The sequence below is a fragment of the Parambassis ranga genome, chromosome 1 (genome assembly GCF_900634625.1).
Source record: "Parambassis ranga chromosome 1, fParRan2.1, whole genome shotgun sequence".
Lineage (NCBI taxonomy): Eukaryota > Metazoa > Chordata > Actinopteri > Ambassidae > Parambassis > Parambassis ranga.
The window spans coordinates 8,552,903-8,565,735 of record NC_041022.1 but is presented as its reverse complement, the minus strand read 5'-3'; the positions used below and the strand labels follow the sequence as shown (position 1 = coordinate 8,565,735).

Genomic DNA, 12,833 nt, shown 5'->3' with positions numbered 1-12,833 from the left:
ATTCACATGCTCAGGCCCAAAACTTCCCCTATGTAAGGTAATAACAAAAACTCCTGAATGTACTTACTCTATTCTGGTTAGGGTATGGGTTTAGTTTTATACACAATCAGGTATCCACTCTGAACATATTTCCATTTTCATTGCTTGAGTAGTAAAGAACAGTCACCGATAACAGAAAACATATGAAATTAATCATTTTCTGCTGAATTAAACATGAGTTTTTACTACCACTCTGAACTTATTCTCTTCCTCAATGCTCTCTAGAAGAGCAAAGAGCAGTCATCAATGATAGAAAGCGTATGACATGTATCATTTCTCTCTATCCACTTCATGCTCAGAAGAGAATATCACAACTCATCATTGTGGTTAGCGAAACCATACCCATTAAAAACACATTTCTCAAGTCAAGAAATATAGAAATGATCCCTGAAAGTATAGTCTTAACAATTTCAACCTAGGGAATGTGAGGTCATTCTTTGCACAATGACTTTAAGTCATGGTTGATGAAATCTGCTGCCATGCTTCCAGAAACTACATTTGGCATCAATAATGAGCTGTGTGTTCATGTATGGCAGACAGTATGCAAATAATGAAGTGAATCACTTTGTTAGCCCATGGAAGTTCTCTTTAGATATTCACAGCACTGGCACATGTTTTGCATTAAGTTCCACTATAGTTATTTATTTGTGAAAGATCTGTGGAAATGATTATGTTGTTTACAGTCACATTTTTCTAGACAAAATCAATCAAACTTGTTTTTACATAAGAAGTGAATTCCATCCTTTTTTTCATTTTTTCATACTTGAAACTAAGCTAGAAGAATGACTTGATTTATAGCCTCCGCTAAAGTTATTTAATTGTGGATGAAAGAAAATGAAAATGATTACGTTCTTGTATTCACATTAATGGACAAGATCGGAGACGTTCTTACATAAGTCTGAACAACAAGTTTTTACTACCACTCTGAACATGTTCTCTTCCTCAATGCTCTCTAGAAGAGCAAAGAGCAGTCATCAATGACAGAGAGTGTATGACATGTATCATTTCTCTCTATCCACTTCATGCTCAGAAAAGAATATCACAACTCATCATCATGGTTAGCGAGACCATACCCATTAAAAACACATTTCTCAAGTCAAGAACTATAGAAATGATCCCTGAAAGTATAGTCTTAATGTCTCAAAGCAGGGAAACAGTGAGTCTTTTACATGACAATCACTTTCAATCAGGGTTCATCCTGTAGCTGACTATGACTAAAACTACCACCTCATAACAGGTCAACAGAACTAAAATGGTTGAAAAACATGATAAGTCAACCTCAGACAGCAGTCACAAACGTCATTTTATTTACTGATTTTCTTTTAACTGCATTGTATGAGCTGTGTGTTGATGTACTGCAGACAGCATGCAAATATTGAGTCACTTTGTTAGATAAAATTTCTCCAGATATTCACGACACTGGCACATTTTGTACATTAGTTTCTACTAAAATGATTGCTTTGTTTACAATCAATTCTCTGGGCAAAACCAACCAAACCTGCTCTTAGAAAGAAATGAGTTTCAACCATTTTTTCACAATTCAAATCGAGTCAGAAGAGTTACTTGATTGACAGCGGTCACTAAACTCAGTCAATTGTTGAAGATTAGAAATTTTTTACTTCTCTGCAGTCACGTATATCTCTGGATAACATTAAACAGAGATGTTTTAACATTGGTTTAAACACAAGTTTTTACCACCACTCTGAACATATTCTCTTCCTCAATGCTCTCTAAAAAGCAAAGAGCAGTCATCAATGATAGAGAGTGTATGACATAATCATTTCTCTCTATCCACTTCGTGCTCAGAAAAGAATATCACAACTCATCATCATGGTTAGCGAGACCATACCCATTAAAAACGCATTTCTCAAGTCAAAAACTATAGAAATGATCCCCGAAAGTATAGTCTTATTGAAGTGGCAGCTGGACACAGCAACTCATTCAAAGGAATATGTCTGTCACTTAGGGTTCATTTTTTGCTTTTCTACCCACTCAGGTACTCGAAGTACTTACACATTGGGCCACTGATCTTACAGTTGGACAACCTCTCTACCACCTGAGCCACAGCCACCCAACCACCCATCTGCAGCTGCAGAATTTTTGCTGCCTTTGGTAACTTTCCGACCCAGAAACAAATACGGTTGTATCAGCAAAGCACCATGGTCACCTTATTTGAGACAGAACTGTCACATGATATTAAACAGAAGCCATCAATTCAAACTCTGTAGAGTGGGCAACCATAATGAGGCAGTTCAATTCAAGTGAAATATATTTAAGCTGCTCTGCATACATTTGGCCACCAGATGCCACAAAAGAGGACTGTGTTAAAAAGCTTTGAATAATGACACAAGCTTCAATGTGTCAGGAAGCAAAAAAAGTGCAGCTTTGGAATTTTTGCTGCCTCTAGTAACTACAGTACCCCAAGAAATAAATACAGTTATGTTTTCAAAATATTTGTATCTAAGTATTTTTTACATGTTCTTAATAGAATGATTTAACTCTTGCACATGCTTGGTTATGTTAGATAAAAACCTTGTACAAGGTAAGTCAAGTCTTTTTCTTTAACACAATGCAATAACCACTCTGATCATATCCCCTTCCTCCTTACTCCACAAGGAAACAAAGAACGGTCATCAATGACAGAGAACGTATGAGCTGAATCATTATTCTCTGCCCGCTTCACGCTCAGAAGGGAATATCACGACTCATCATCGTGGTTAGCGAGACCATACAAGCTAGAAACACATTTCTCAAGTCAAAAACTATAGAAATGATCCCTGAAAGTATAGTCTTAACAATTTCAACATAGGGAATGCGAGGTCATTCTTTGCACAATGACTTTAAGTCATGGTTGATGAAATCTGCTGCCATGCTTCCAGAAACTTCATTTGGCATCAATAATGAGCTGTGTGTTGATGTATGGCAGACAGTATGCAAATAATACAGTGAATCACTTGGTTAGCCCATGGAAGTTCTCTTTAGATATTCACAGCACTGGCACATTTTTTGCATTAAGTTCCACTATAGTTATTTATTTGTGGAATATCTGTGGAAATGATTATGTTGTTTACAGTCACATTTTTCTAGACAAAATCAATCAAACTTGTTTTTACATAAGAAGTGAATTTCATCCTTTTTTTCATTTTTTCATACTTGAAACTGAGCTGGAAGAATGACTTGATTTATAGCTTCCGCTAAAGTTATTTAATTGTGGATGAAAGAAGTTGAAAATGATTACGTTCTTGCATTCACATTAATGGACAAGATCGGAGATGTTCTTATATAAGTCTAAACAACAAGTTTTTACTACCACTCTGAACATATTCTCTTCCTCAATGCCTCAATGCTCTCTAGAAGAGCAAAGAGCAGTCATCAATGACAGAGAGTGTATGATATTAATCATTGCTCTCTATCCACTTCATGCTCAGAAGAGAATATCACAACTCATCATCGTGGTTAGCGAGACCATACCCATTAAAAACACATTTCTCAAGTTAAAAACTATAGAAATGATCCCTGAAAGTATAGTCTTAACAATTTCAACCTAGAGAATGTGAGGTCATACTTTGCACAATGACTTTAAGTCATGGTTGATGAAATCTGCTGCCATGCTTCCAGAAACTTCATTTGGCATCAATAATGAGCTGTGTGTTCATGTATGGCAGACAGTATACAAATAAAGTGAATCACTTTGTCAGCCCATGGAAGTTCTCTTTAGATATTCACAGCACTGGCACATGTTTTGCATTAAGTTCCACTATAGTTATTTATTTGTGAAAGATCTGTGGAAATGAATGTTGTGTAACGTCACAGTTTTTTCAAGACAAAATCAACTAAACTGTACATGTGAAGGGAATTTTATTTTTTTTCCATATGTGAAACTGAGCTATAACAAAAACATTATCTTAAACACCAATTTTACTACCGCTCTGAACATATTCTCTTCCTCAATGCTCTCTAAAAAAGCAAAGAACAGTCATCAATGATAGAGAGTAAGGATGGTCCTCTGACACCCGAGGCTTCGACACATGCGCGGTAGCTCATAAAGAAATTGTTTCGAACCACTGTGCCGAGGCTTGCTTCGGTCACGTGACTAGTGACGTTTGAACCACTTCAGTGACGTTTGAAGCAGTTGAGTGCTTCGAACCATGTGATTGGTTCGGTTTGTCATGTGAATCACCAATGAACCCCAAAACAGACTTTCCTATGCATTTCAAGTATTCTTAACACAACATATGTGATTATAATTATTATTTTATATTATCAGTAATTATCCATGTCAAATCCCATAGCAGTGCAACTGAAATGTGATATTATTTCTAGGTCCGTCATAGTCACACTTACAGTCAAACGTAAGTGCCTGCTTTAGGAAAAATCATGTGACTTACGTCATATGAAACACTTCACTCCTTTACACAGGATCGAAACCCTGTCACTAGGTTTGTGTTACTTACTGCAATTAAACATCTAAACAATATATTAGTATAATGGTAATAACATCTTTCTTTAATATATGTACTGTATTGTGTTAGCTTGAAACCAGTGAAACCTGTAGTGGAACGAGACTGTGCATGGGCAGTCAAATCCCAAAGATCCATGAACCAATAACACACACCGCAGTTCATTTTATTCACCAATAGATGTCCTACTCGAGCTACTGTGTCAATGAAGCCTCGAGTAATGAACCTTTTTCTTGAATCAGGTGTCGAGGCTTCAACAAAGCCTCGAAAACCCATCACTAATAGAGAGTGTATGACATTAATCATTTCTCTCTATCCACTTCATGCTCAGAAGAGAATATCACAACTCATCATCATGGTTAGCGAGACCATACCCATTAAAAACACATTTCTCAAGTAAAAAACTATAGAAATGATCCCTGAAAGTATAGTCTTATTGAAGTGGCAGCTGGACACAGCAACTCTTTTAAAGGAATATGTCTGTCACTTAGGGTTCATTTTCTGCTTTTCTACCCACTCAGGTACTCAAAGCGCTTACACATTGGGCCACTGACCTATCTAAGTATCTTTTCTTGAGACATGCCTACATGACAGTACACATGTTTTTAATAGAATGAATCAAAATACAGATTCAAAGCACCACGATCGCCTGATATGAGACAGAACTGTCACATGATATTAAACAGAAGCCATCAACTTAAACTCTGTAGAGTGGGCAACCATAATGAGGCAGTTCAATTCAAGTGATATATTTAGGCTGCTCTGCATACATTTGGCCACCAGATGCCACCAAAGAGAACTGTGTTAAAAAGCTTTGGATAATGACACAAGCTATCATGCTTCAGGAAGCAAATAAGTGCAGCTTTGGAATTGTTGCTGCCTCTAGTAACAATGGTACCCCCAGAAATAAATACAGTTATGTTTTCAAAATATTTGTATCTAAGCATTTTTTCTTGAGACCTGTCTACATGACAGCACACGTTTTTAATAGAATGAGCATAGAAGACGCTATTAATACACTTGATAATCTGAGATAAAAAGCTTGTAATAGATAACTTCAGTCTTTTTCTTTAACACAATGCAGTAACCACTCTGATCATATCCCCTTCCTCTTTACTCCACAAGGAAGTAAAGAACGGTCATCAATGACAGAGAACATATGAACTGAATCATTATTCTCTGCCCGCTTCACGCTCAGAAGGGAATATCACAACTCATCATCGTGGTTAGCGAGACCATACCCATTAAAAACACATTTCTCAAGTCAAAAACTATAGAAATGATCCCTGAAAGTATAGTCTTAACAATTTCAACCTAGGGAATGTGAGGTCATTCTTTGCACAATGACTTTAAGTCATGGTTGATGAAATCTGCTGCCATGCTTCCAGAAACTACATTTGGCATCAATAATGAGCTGTGTGTTCATGTATGGCAGACAGTATGCAAATAATACAGTGAATCACTTTGTTAGCCCATGGAAGTTCTCTTTAGATATTCACAGCACTGGCACATGTTTTGCATTAAGTTCCACTATAGTTATTTATTTGTGAAAGATCTGTGGAAATGATTATGTTGTTTACAGTCACATTTTTCTAGACAAAATCAATCAAACTTGTTTTTACATAAGAAGTGAATTCCATCCTTTTTTTCATTTTTTCATACTTGAAACTGAGCTGGAAGAATGACTTGATTTATAGCCTCCGCTAAAGTTATTTAATTGTGGATGAAAGAAAATGAAAATGATTACATTCTTGTATTCACATTAATGGACAAGATCGGAGACGTTCTTACATAAGTCTGAACAACAAGTTTTTGCTACCACTCTGAACATGTTCTCTTCCTCAATGCTCTCTAGAAGAGCAAAGAGCAGTCATCAATGACAGAGAGTGTATGACATGTATCATTTCTCTCTATCCACTTCATGCTCAGAAAAGAATATCACAACTCATCATCATGGTTAGCGAGACCATACCCATTAGAAACACATTTCTCAAGTTAAAAACTATAGAAATGATCCCTGAAAGTATAGTCTTAATGTCTCAAAGCAGGGAAACAGTGAGTCTTTTACATGACAATCACTTTCAACCAGGGTTCATCCTGTAGCTGACTATGACTAAAACTACCACCTCATAACAGGTCAACAGAACTAAAATGGTTGAAAAACATGATAAGTCAACCTCAGACAGCAGTCACAAACGTCATTTTATTTACTGATTTTCTTTTAACTGCATTGTATGAGCTGTGTGTTGATGTACTGCAGACAGCATGCAAATATTGAGTCACTTAGATAAAATTTCTCCAGATATTCACGACACTGGCACATTTTGTACATTAGTTTCTACTAAAATGATTGCTTTGTTTACAATCAATTCTCTGGGCAAAACCAACCAAACCTGCTCTTAGAAAGAAATGAGTTTCAACCATTTTTTCACAATTCAAATCGAGTCAGAAGAGTTACTTGATTGACAGCGGTCACTAAACTCAGTCAATTGTTGAAGATTAGAAATTTTTTACTTCTCTGCAGTCACGTATATCTCTGGATAACATTAAACAGAGATGTTTTAACATTGGTTTAAACACAAGTTTTTACCACCACTCTGAACATATTCTCTTCCTCAATGCTCTCTAGAAAGCAAAGAGCAGTCATCAATGATAGAGAGTGTATGACATAATCATTTCTCTCTATCCACTTCGTGCTCAGAAAAGAATATCACAACTCATCATCATGGTTAGCAAGACCATACCCATTAGAAACACATTTCTCAAGTCAAAAACTATAGAAATGATCCCTGAAAGTATAGTCTTATTGAAGTGGCAGCTGGACACAGCAACTCATTCAAAGGAATATGTCTGTCACTTAGGGTTTATTTTTTGCTTTTCTACCCACTCAGGTACTCGAAGTACTTACACATTGGGCCACTGATCTTACGGTTGGACAACCTCTCTACCACCTGAGCCACAGCCACCCAACCACCCATCTGCAGCTGCAGAATTTTTGCTGCCTTTGGTAACTACGGTTCCGACCCAGAAACAAATACGGTTGTATCAGCAAAGCACCATGGTCACCTTATTTGAGACAGAACTGTCACATGATATTAAACAGAAGCCATCAATTCAAACTCTGTAGAGTGGGCAACCATAATGAGGCAGTTCAATTCAAGTGAAATATATTTAAGCTGCTCTGCATACATTTGGCCACCAGATGCCACAAAAGAGGACTGTGTTAAAAAGCTTTGGATAATGACACAAGCTTCAATGTTTCAGGAAGCAAAAAAAGTGCAGCTTTGGAATTTTTGCTGCCTCTAGTAACTACAGTACCCCAAGAAATAAATACAGTTATGTTTTCAAAATATTTGTATCTAAGTATTTTTTACATGTTCTTAATAGAATGATTTAACTCTTGCACATGCTTGGTTATGTTAGATAAAAACCTTGTACAAGGTAAGTCAAGTCTTTTTCTTTAACACAATGCAGTAACCACTCTGATCATATCCCCTTCCTCCTTACTCCACAAGGAAACAAAGAACGGTCATCAATGACAGAGAACGTATGAACTGAATCATTATTCTCTGCCCGCTTCACGCTCAGAAGGGAATATCACGACTCATCATCGTGGTTAGCGAGACCATACAAGCTAGAAACACATTTCTCAAGTCAAAAACTATAGAAATGATCCCTGAAAGTATAGTCTTAACAATTTCAACATAGGGAATGCGAGGTCATTCTTTGCACAATGACTTTAAGTCATGGTTGATGAAATCTGCTGCCATGCTTCTAGAAACTTCATTTGGCATCAATAATGAGCTGTGTGTTCATGTATGGCAGACAGTATGCAAATAATACAGTGAATCACTTTGTTAGCCCATGGAAGTTCTCTTTCAATATTCACAGCACTGGCACATTTTTTGCATTAAGTTCCACTATAGTTATTTATTTGTGGAATATCTGTGGAAATGATTATGTTGTTTACAGTCACATTTTCTAGACAAAATCAATCAAACTTGTTTTTACATAAGAAGTGAATTTCATCCTTTTTTTCATTTTTTCATACTTGAAACTGAGCTGGAAGAATGACTTGATTTATAGCTTCCGCTAAAGTTATTTAATTGTGGATGAAAGAAGTTGAAAATGATTACGTTCTCGCATTCACATTAATGGACAAGATCGGAGACGTTCTTACATAAGTCTGAAAAACAAGTTTTTACTACCACTCTGAACATATTCTCTTCCTCAATGCCTCAATGCTCTCTAGAAGAGCAAAGAGCAGTCATCAATGACAGAGAGTGTATGATATTAATCATTGCTCTCTATCCACTTCATGCTCAGAAGAGAATATCACAACTCATCATCATGGTTAGCGAGACCATACCCGTTAGAAACACATTTCTCAAGTTAAAAACTATAGAAATGATCCCTGAAAGTATAGTCTTAACAATTTCAACCTAGAGAATGTGAGGTCATACTTTGCACAATGACTTTAAGTCATGGTTGATGAAATCTGCTGCCATGCTTCCAGAAACTTCATTTGGCATCACTAATGAGCTGTGTGTTCATGTATGGCAGACAGTATACAAATAAAGTGAATCACTTTGTCAGCCCATGGAAGTTCTCTTTAGATATTCACAGCACTGGCACATGTTTTGCATTAAGTTCCACTATAGTTATTTATTTGTGAAAGATCTGTGGAAATGAATGTTGTGTAACGTCACAGTTTTTTCAAGACAAAATCAACTAAACTGTACATGTGAAGGGAATTTTATTTTTTTTCCATATGTGAAACTGAGCTATAACAAAAACATTATCTTAAACACCAATTTTACTACCGCTCTGAACATATTCTCTTCCTCAATGCTCTCTAAAAAAGCAAAGAACAGTCATCAATGATAGAGAGTAAGGATGGTCCTCTGACACCCGAGGCTTCGACACATGCGCGGTAGCTCATAAAGAAATTGTTTCGAACCACTGTGCCGAGGCTTGCTTCGGTCACGTGACTAGTGACGTTTGAACCACTTCAGTGACGTTTGAAGCAGTTGAGTGCTTCGAACCATGTGATTGGTTCGGTTTGTCATGTGAATCACCAATGAACCCCAAAACAGACTTTCCTATGCATTTCAAGTATTCTTAACACAACATATGTGATTATAATTATTATTTTATATTATCAGTAATTATCCATGTCAAATCCCATAGCAGTGCAACTGAAATGTGATATTATTTCTAGGTCCGTCATAGTCACACTTACAGTCAAACGTAAGTGCCTGCTTTAGGAAAAATCATGTGACTTACGTCATATGAAACACTTCACTCCTTTACACAGGATCGAAACCCTGTCACTAGGTTTGTGTTACTTACTGCAATTAAACATCTAAACAATATATTAGTATAATGGTAATAACATCTTTCTTTAATATATGTACTGTATTGTGTTAGCTTGAAACCAGTGAAACCTGTAGTGGAACGAGACTGTGCATGGGCAGTCAAATCCCAAAGATCCATGAACCAATAACACACACCGCAGTTCATTTTATTCACCAATAGATGTCCTACTCGAGCTACTGTGTCAATGAAGCCTCGAGTAATGAACCTTTTTCTTGAATCAGGTGTCGAGGCTTCAACAAAGCCTCGAAAACCCATCACTAATAGAGTGTATGACATTAATCATTTCTCTCTATCCACTTCATGCTCAGAAGAGAATATCACAACTCATCATCATGGTTAGCGAGACCATACCCATTAAAAACACATTTCTCAAGTAAAAAACTATAGAAATGATCCCTGAAAGTATAGTCTTATTGAAGTGGCAGCTGGACACAGCAACTCTTTTAAAGGAATATGTCTGTCACTTAGGGTTCATTTTCTGCTTTTCTACCCACTCAGGTACTCAAAGCGCTTACACATTGGGCCACTGACCTATCTAAGTATCTTTTCTTGAGACATGCCTACATGACAGTACACATGTTTTTAATAGAATGAATCAAAATACAGATTCAAAGCACCACGATCGCCTGATATGAGACAGAACTGTCACATGATATTAAACAGAAGCCATCAACTTAAACTCTGTAGAGTGGGCAACCATAATGAGGCAGTTCAATTCAAGTGATATATTTAGGCTGCTCTGCATACATTTGGCCACCAGATGCCACCAAAGAGAACTGTGTTAAAAAGCTTTGGATAATGACACAAGCTATCATGCTTCAGGAAGCAAATAAGTGCAGCTTTGGAATTTTTGCTGCCTCTAGTAACAATGGTACCCCCAGAAATAAATACAGTTATGTTTTCAAAATATTTGTATCTAAGCATTTTTTCTTGAGACCTGTCTACATGACAGCACACGTTTTTAATAGAATGAGCATAGAAGACACTATTAATACACTTGATAATCTGAGATAAAAAGCTTGTAATAGATAACTTCAGTCTTTTTCTTTAACACAATGCAGTAACCACTCTGATCATATCCCCTTCCTCCTTACTCCACAAGGAAGTAAAGAACGGTCATCAATGACAGAGAACGTATGAGCTGAATCATTATTCTCTGCCTGCTTCACACTCAAAAGGGAATATCACAACTCATCATCATGGTTAGCGAGACCATACGAGTTAGAAACACATTTCTCAAGTCAAAAACTATAGAAATGATCCCTGAAAGTATAGTCTTAACAATTTCAATCTAGGGAATGCGAGGTCATTCTTTTCACAATGACTTTAAGTCATGGTTGATGAAATCTGCTGCCAGGCTTCCAGAAACTTCATTTGGCATCAATAATGAGCTGTGTGTTCATGTATGGCAGACAGTATGCAAATAATGATGTGAATCACTTTGTTAGCCCATGGAAGTTCTCTTTCAATATACACAGCACTGGCACATGTTTTTGCATTAAGTTCCACTATAGTTATTTATTTGTGGAAGATCTGTGGAAATGATTATGTTGTTTACAGTCACATTTTTCTAGACAAAATCAATCAAACTTGTTTTTAGAAGTGAATTCCATCCTTTTTTTCATTTTTTCATACTTGAAACTGAGCTGGAAGAATGACTTGATTTATAGCCTCCGCTAAAGTTATTTAATTGTGGATGAAAGAAAATGAAAATGATTACGTTCTTGCATTCACATTAATGGACAAGATCGGAGATGTTCTTATATAAGTCTGAACAACAAGTTTTTACTACCACTCTGAACATGTTCTCTTCCTCAATGCTCTCTAGAAGAGCAAAGAGCAGTCATCAATGACAGAGAGTGTATGACATGTATCATTTCTCTCTATCCACTTCATGCTCAGAAAAGAATATCACAACTCATCATTGTGGTTAGCGAGACCATACCCATTAAAAACACATTTCTCAAGTCAAGAACTATAGAAATGATCCCTGAAAGTATAGTCTTAATGTCTCAAAGCAGGGAAACAGTGAGTCTTTTACATGACAATCACTTTCAACCAGGGTTCATCCTGTAGCTGACTATGACTAAAACTACCACCTCATAACAGGTCAACAGAACTAAAATGGTTGAAAAACATGATAAGTCAACCTCAGACAGCAGTCACAAACGTCATTTTATTTACTGATTTTCTTTTAACTGCATTGTATGAGCTGTGTGTTGATGTACTGCAGACAGCATGCAAATATTGAGTCACTTTGTTAGATAAAATTTCTCCAGATATTCACGACACTGGCACATTTTGTACATTAGTTTCTACTAAAATGATTGCTTTGTTTACAATCAATTCTCTGGGCAAAACCAACCAAACCTGCTCTTAGAAAGAAATGAGTTTCAACCATTTTTTCACAATTCAAATCGAGTCAGAAGAGTTAGTTGATTGACAGCGGTCACTAAACTCAGTCAATTGTTGAAGATTAGAAATTTTTTAATTCTCTGCAGTCACGTATATCTCTGGATAACATTAAACAGAGATGTTTTAACATTGGTTTAAACACAAGTTTTTACCACCACTCTGAACATATTCTCTTCCTCAATGCTCTCTAGAAAGCAAAGAGCAGTCATCAATGATAGAGAGTGTATGACATAATCATTTCTCTCTATCCACTTCGTGCTCAGAAAAGAATATCACAACTCATCATCGTGGTTAGCGAGACCATACCCATTAGAAACACATTTCTCAAGTCAAAAACTATAGAAATGATCCCTGAAAGTATAGTCTTATTGAAGTGGCAGCTGGACACAGCAACTCATTCAAAGGAATATGTCTGTCACTTAGGGTTCATTTTTTGCTTTTCTACCCACTCAGGTACTCAAAGTACTTACACATTGGGCCACTGATCTTACAGTTGGACAACCTCTCTACCACCTGAGCCACAGCCACCCAACCACCCAT

The 12,833-nt window shown here is 36.6% G+C and overlaps 15 non-coding genes across 15 annotated transcripts; all 15 read right to left on the bottom strand.

Annotated features, from left to right (window-relative positions):
- Positions 1-226: 226 nt before the first annotated feature.
- Positions 227-442, bottom strand: LOC114444091 (small nucleolar RNA U3). Its single transcript, XR_003671510.1, has one exon. It is a non-coding gene; the product is annotated as a small nucleolar RNA U3 (small nucleolar RNA).
- Positions 443-957: 515 nt separating this feature from the next.
- Positions 958-1,173, bottom strand: LOC114444030 (small nucleolar RNA U3). The gene has a single exon (XR_003671500.1). It is a non-coding gene; the product is annotated as a small nucleolar RNA U3 (small nucleolar RNA).
- Positions 1,174-1,735: 562 nt separating this feature from the next.
- On the bottom strand, positions 1,736-1,949 carry LOC114444077 (small nucleolar RNA U3). Its single transcript, XR_003671509.1, has one exon. It is a non-coding gene; the product is annotated as a small nucleolar RNA U3 (small nucleolar RNA).
- A 667-nt stretch (positions 1,950-2,616) lies between these two features.
- Positions 2,617-2,832, bottom strand: LOC114443961 (small nucleolar RNA U3). Its single transcript, XR_003671480.1, has one exon. It is a non-coding gene; the product is annotated as a small nucleolar RNA U3 (small nucleolar RNA).
- A 515-nt stretch (positions 2,833-3,347) lies between these two features.
- Positions 3,348-3,571, bottom strand: LOC114443993 (small nucleolar RNA U3). The gene has a single exon (XR_003671489.1). It is a non-coding gene; the product is annotated as a small nucleolar RNA U3 (small nucleolar RNA).
- Positions 3,572-4,723: 1,152 nt separating this feature from the next.
- Positions 4,724-4,934, bottom strand: LOC114444098 (small nucleolar RNA U3). The gene has a single exon (XR_003671511.1). It is a non-coding gene; the product is annotated as a small nucleolar RNA U3 (small nucleolar RNA).
- A 651-nt stretch (positions 4,935-5,585) lies between these two features.
- LOC114444062 (small nucleolar RNA U3) lies at positions 5,586-5,801 on the bottom strand. Its single transcript, XR_003671505.1, has one exon. It is a non-coding gene; the product is annotated as a small nucleolar RNA U3 (small nucleolar RNA).
- A 515-nt stretch (positions 5,802-6,316) lies between these two features.
- On the bottom strand, positions 6,317-6,532 carry LOC114444022 (small nucleolar RNA U3). Its single transcript, XR_003671498.1, has one exon. It is a non-coding gene; the product is annotated as a small nucleolar RNA U3 (small nucleolar RNA).
- Positions 6,533-7,090: 558 nt separating this feature from the next.
- On the bottom strand, positions 7,091-7,304 carry LOC114444000 (small nucleolar RNA U3). The gene has a single exon (XR_003671490.1). It is a non-coding gene; the product is annotated as a small nucleolar RNA U3 (small nucleolar RNA).
- Positions 7,305-7,975: 671 nt separating this feature from the next.
- LOC114443954 (small nucleolar RNA U3) lies at positions 7,976-8,191 on the bottom strand. Its single transcript, XR_003671479.1, has one exon. It is a non-coding gene; the product is annotated as a small nucleolar RNA U3 (small nucleolar RNA).
- A 514-nt stretch (positions 8,192-8,705) lies between these two features.
- On the bottom strand, positions 8,706-8,929 carry LOC114444046 (small nucleolar RNA U3). Its single transcript, XR_003671502.1, has one exon. It is a non-coding gene; the product is annotated as a small nucleolar RNA U3 (small nucleolar RNA).
- Positions 8,930-10,081: 1,152 nt separating this feature from the next.
- LOC114444104 (small nucleolar RNA U3) lies at positions 10,082-10,290 on the bottom strand. The gene has a single exon (XR_003671512.1). It is a non-coding gene; the product is annotated as a small nucleolar RNA U3 (small nucleolar RNA).
- Positions 10,291-10,941: 651 nt separating this feature from the next.
- Positions 10,942-11,157, bottom strand: LOC114443973 (small nucleolar RNA U3). Its single transcript, XR_003671483.1, has one exon. It is a non-coding gene; the product is annotated as a small nucleolar RNA U3 (small nucleolar RNA).
- A 511-nt stretch (positions 11,158-11,668) lies between these two features.
- LOC114444051 (small nucleolar RNA U3) lies at positions 11,669-11,884 on the bottom strand. Its single transcript, XR_003671503.1, has one exon. It is a non-coding gene; the product is annotated as a small nucleolar RNA U3 (small nucleolar RNA).
- A 562-nt stretch (positions 11,885-12,446) lies between these two features.
- Positions 12,447-12,660, bottom strand: LOC114443966 (small nucleolar RNA U3). Its single transcript, XR_003671481.1, has one exon. It is a non-coding gene; the product is annotated as a small nucleolar RNA U3 (small nucleolar RNA).
- Positions 12,661-12,833: the final 173 nt, after the last annotated feature.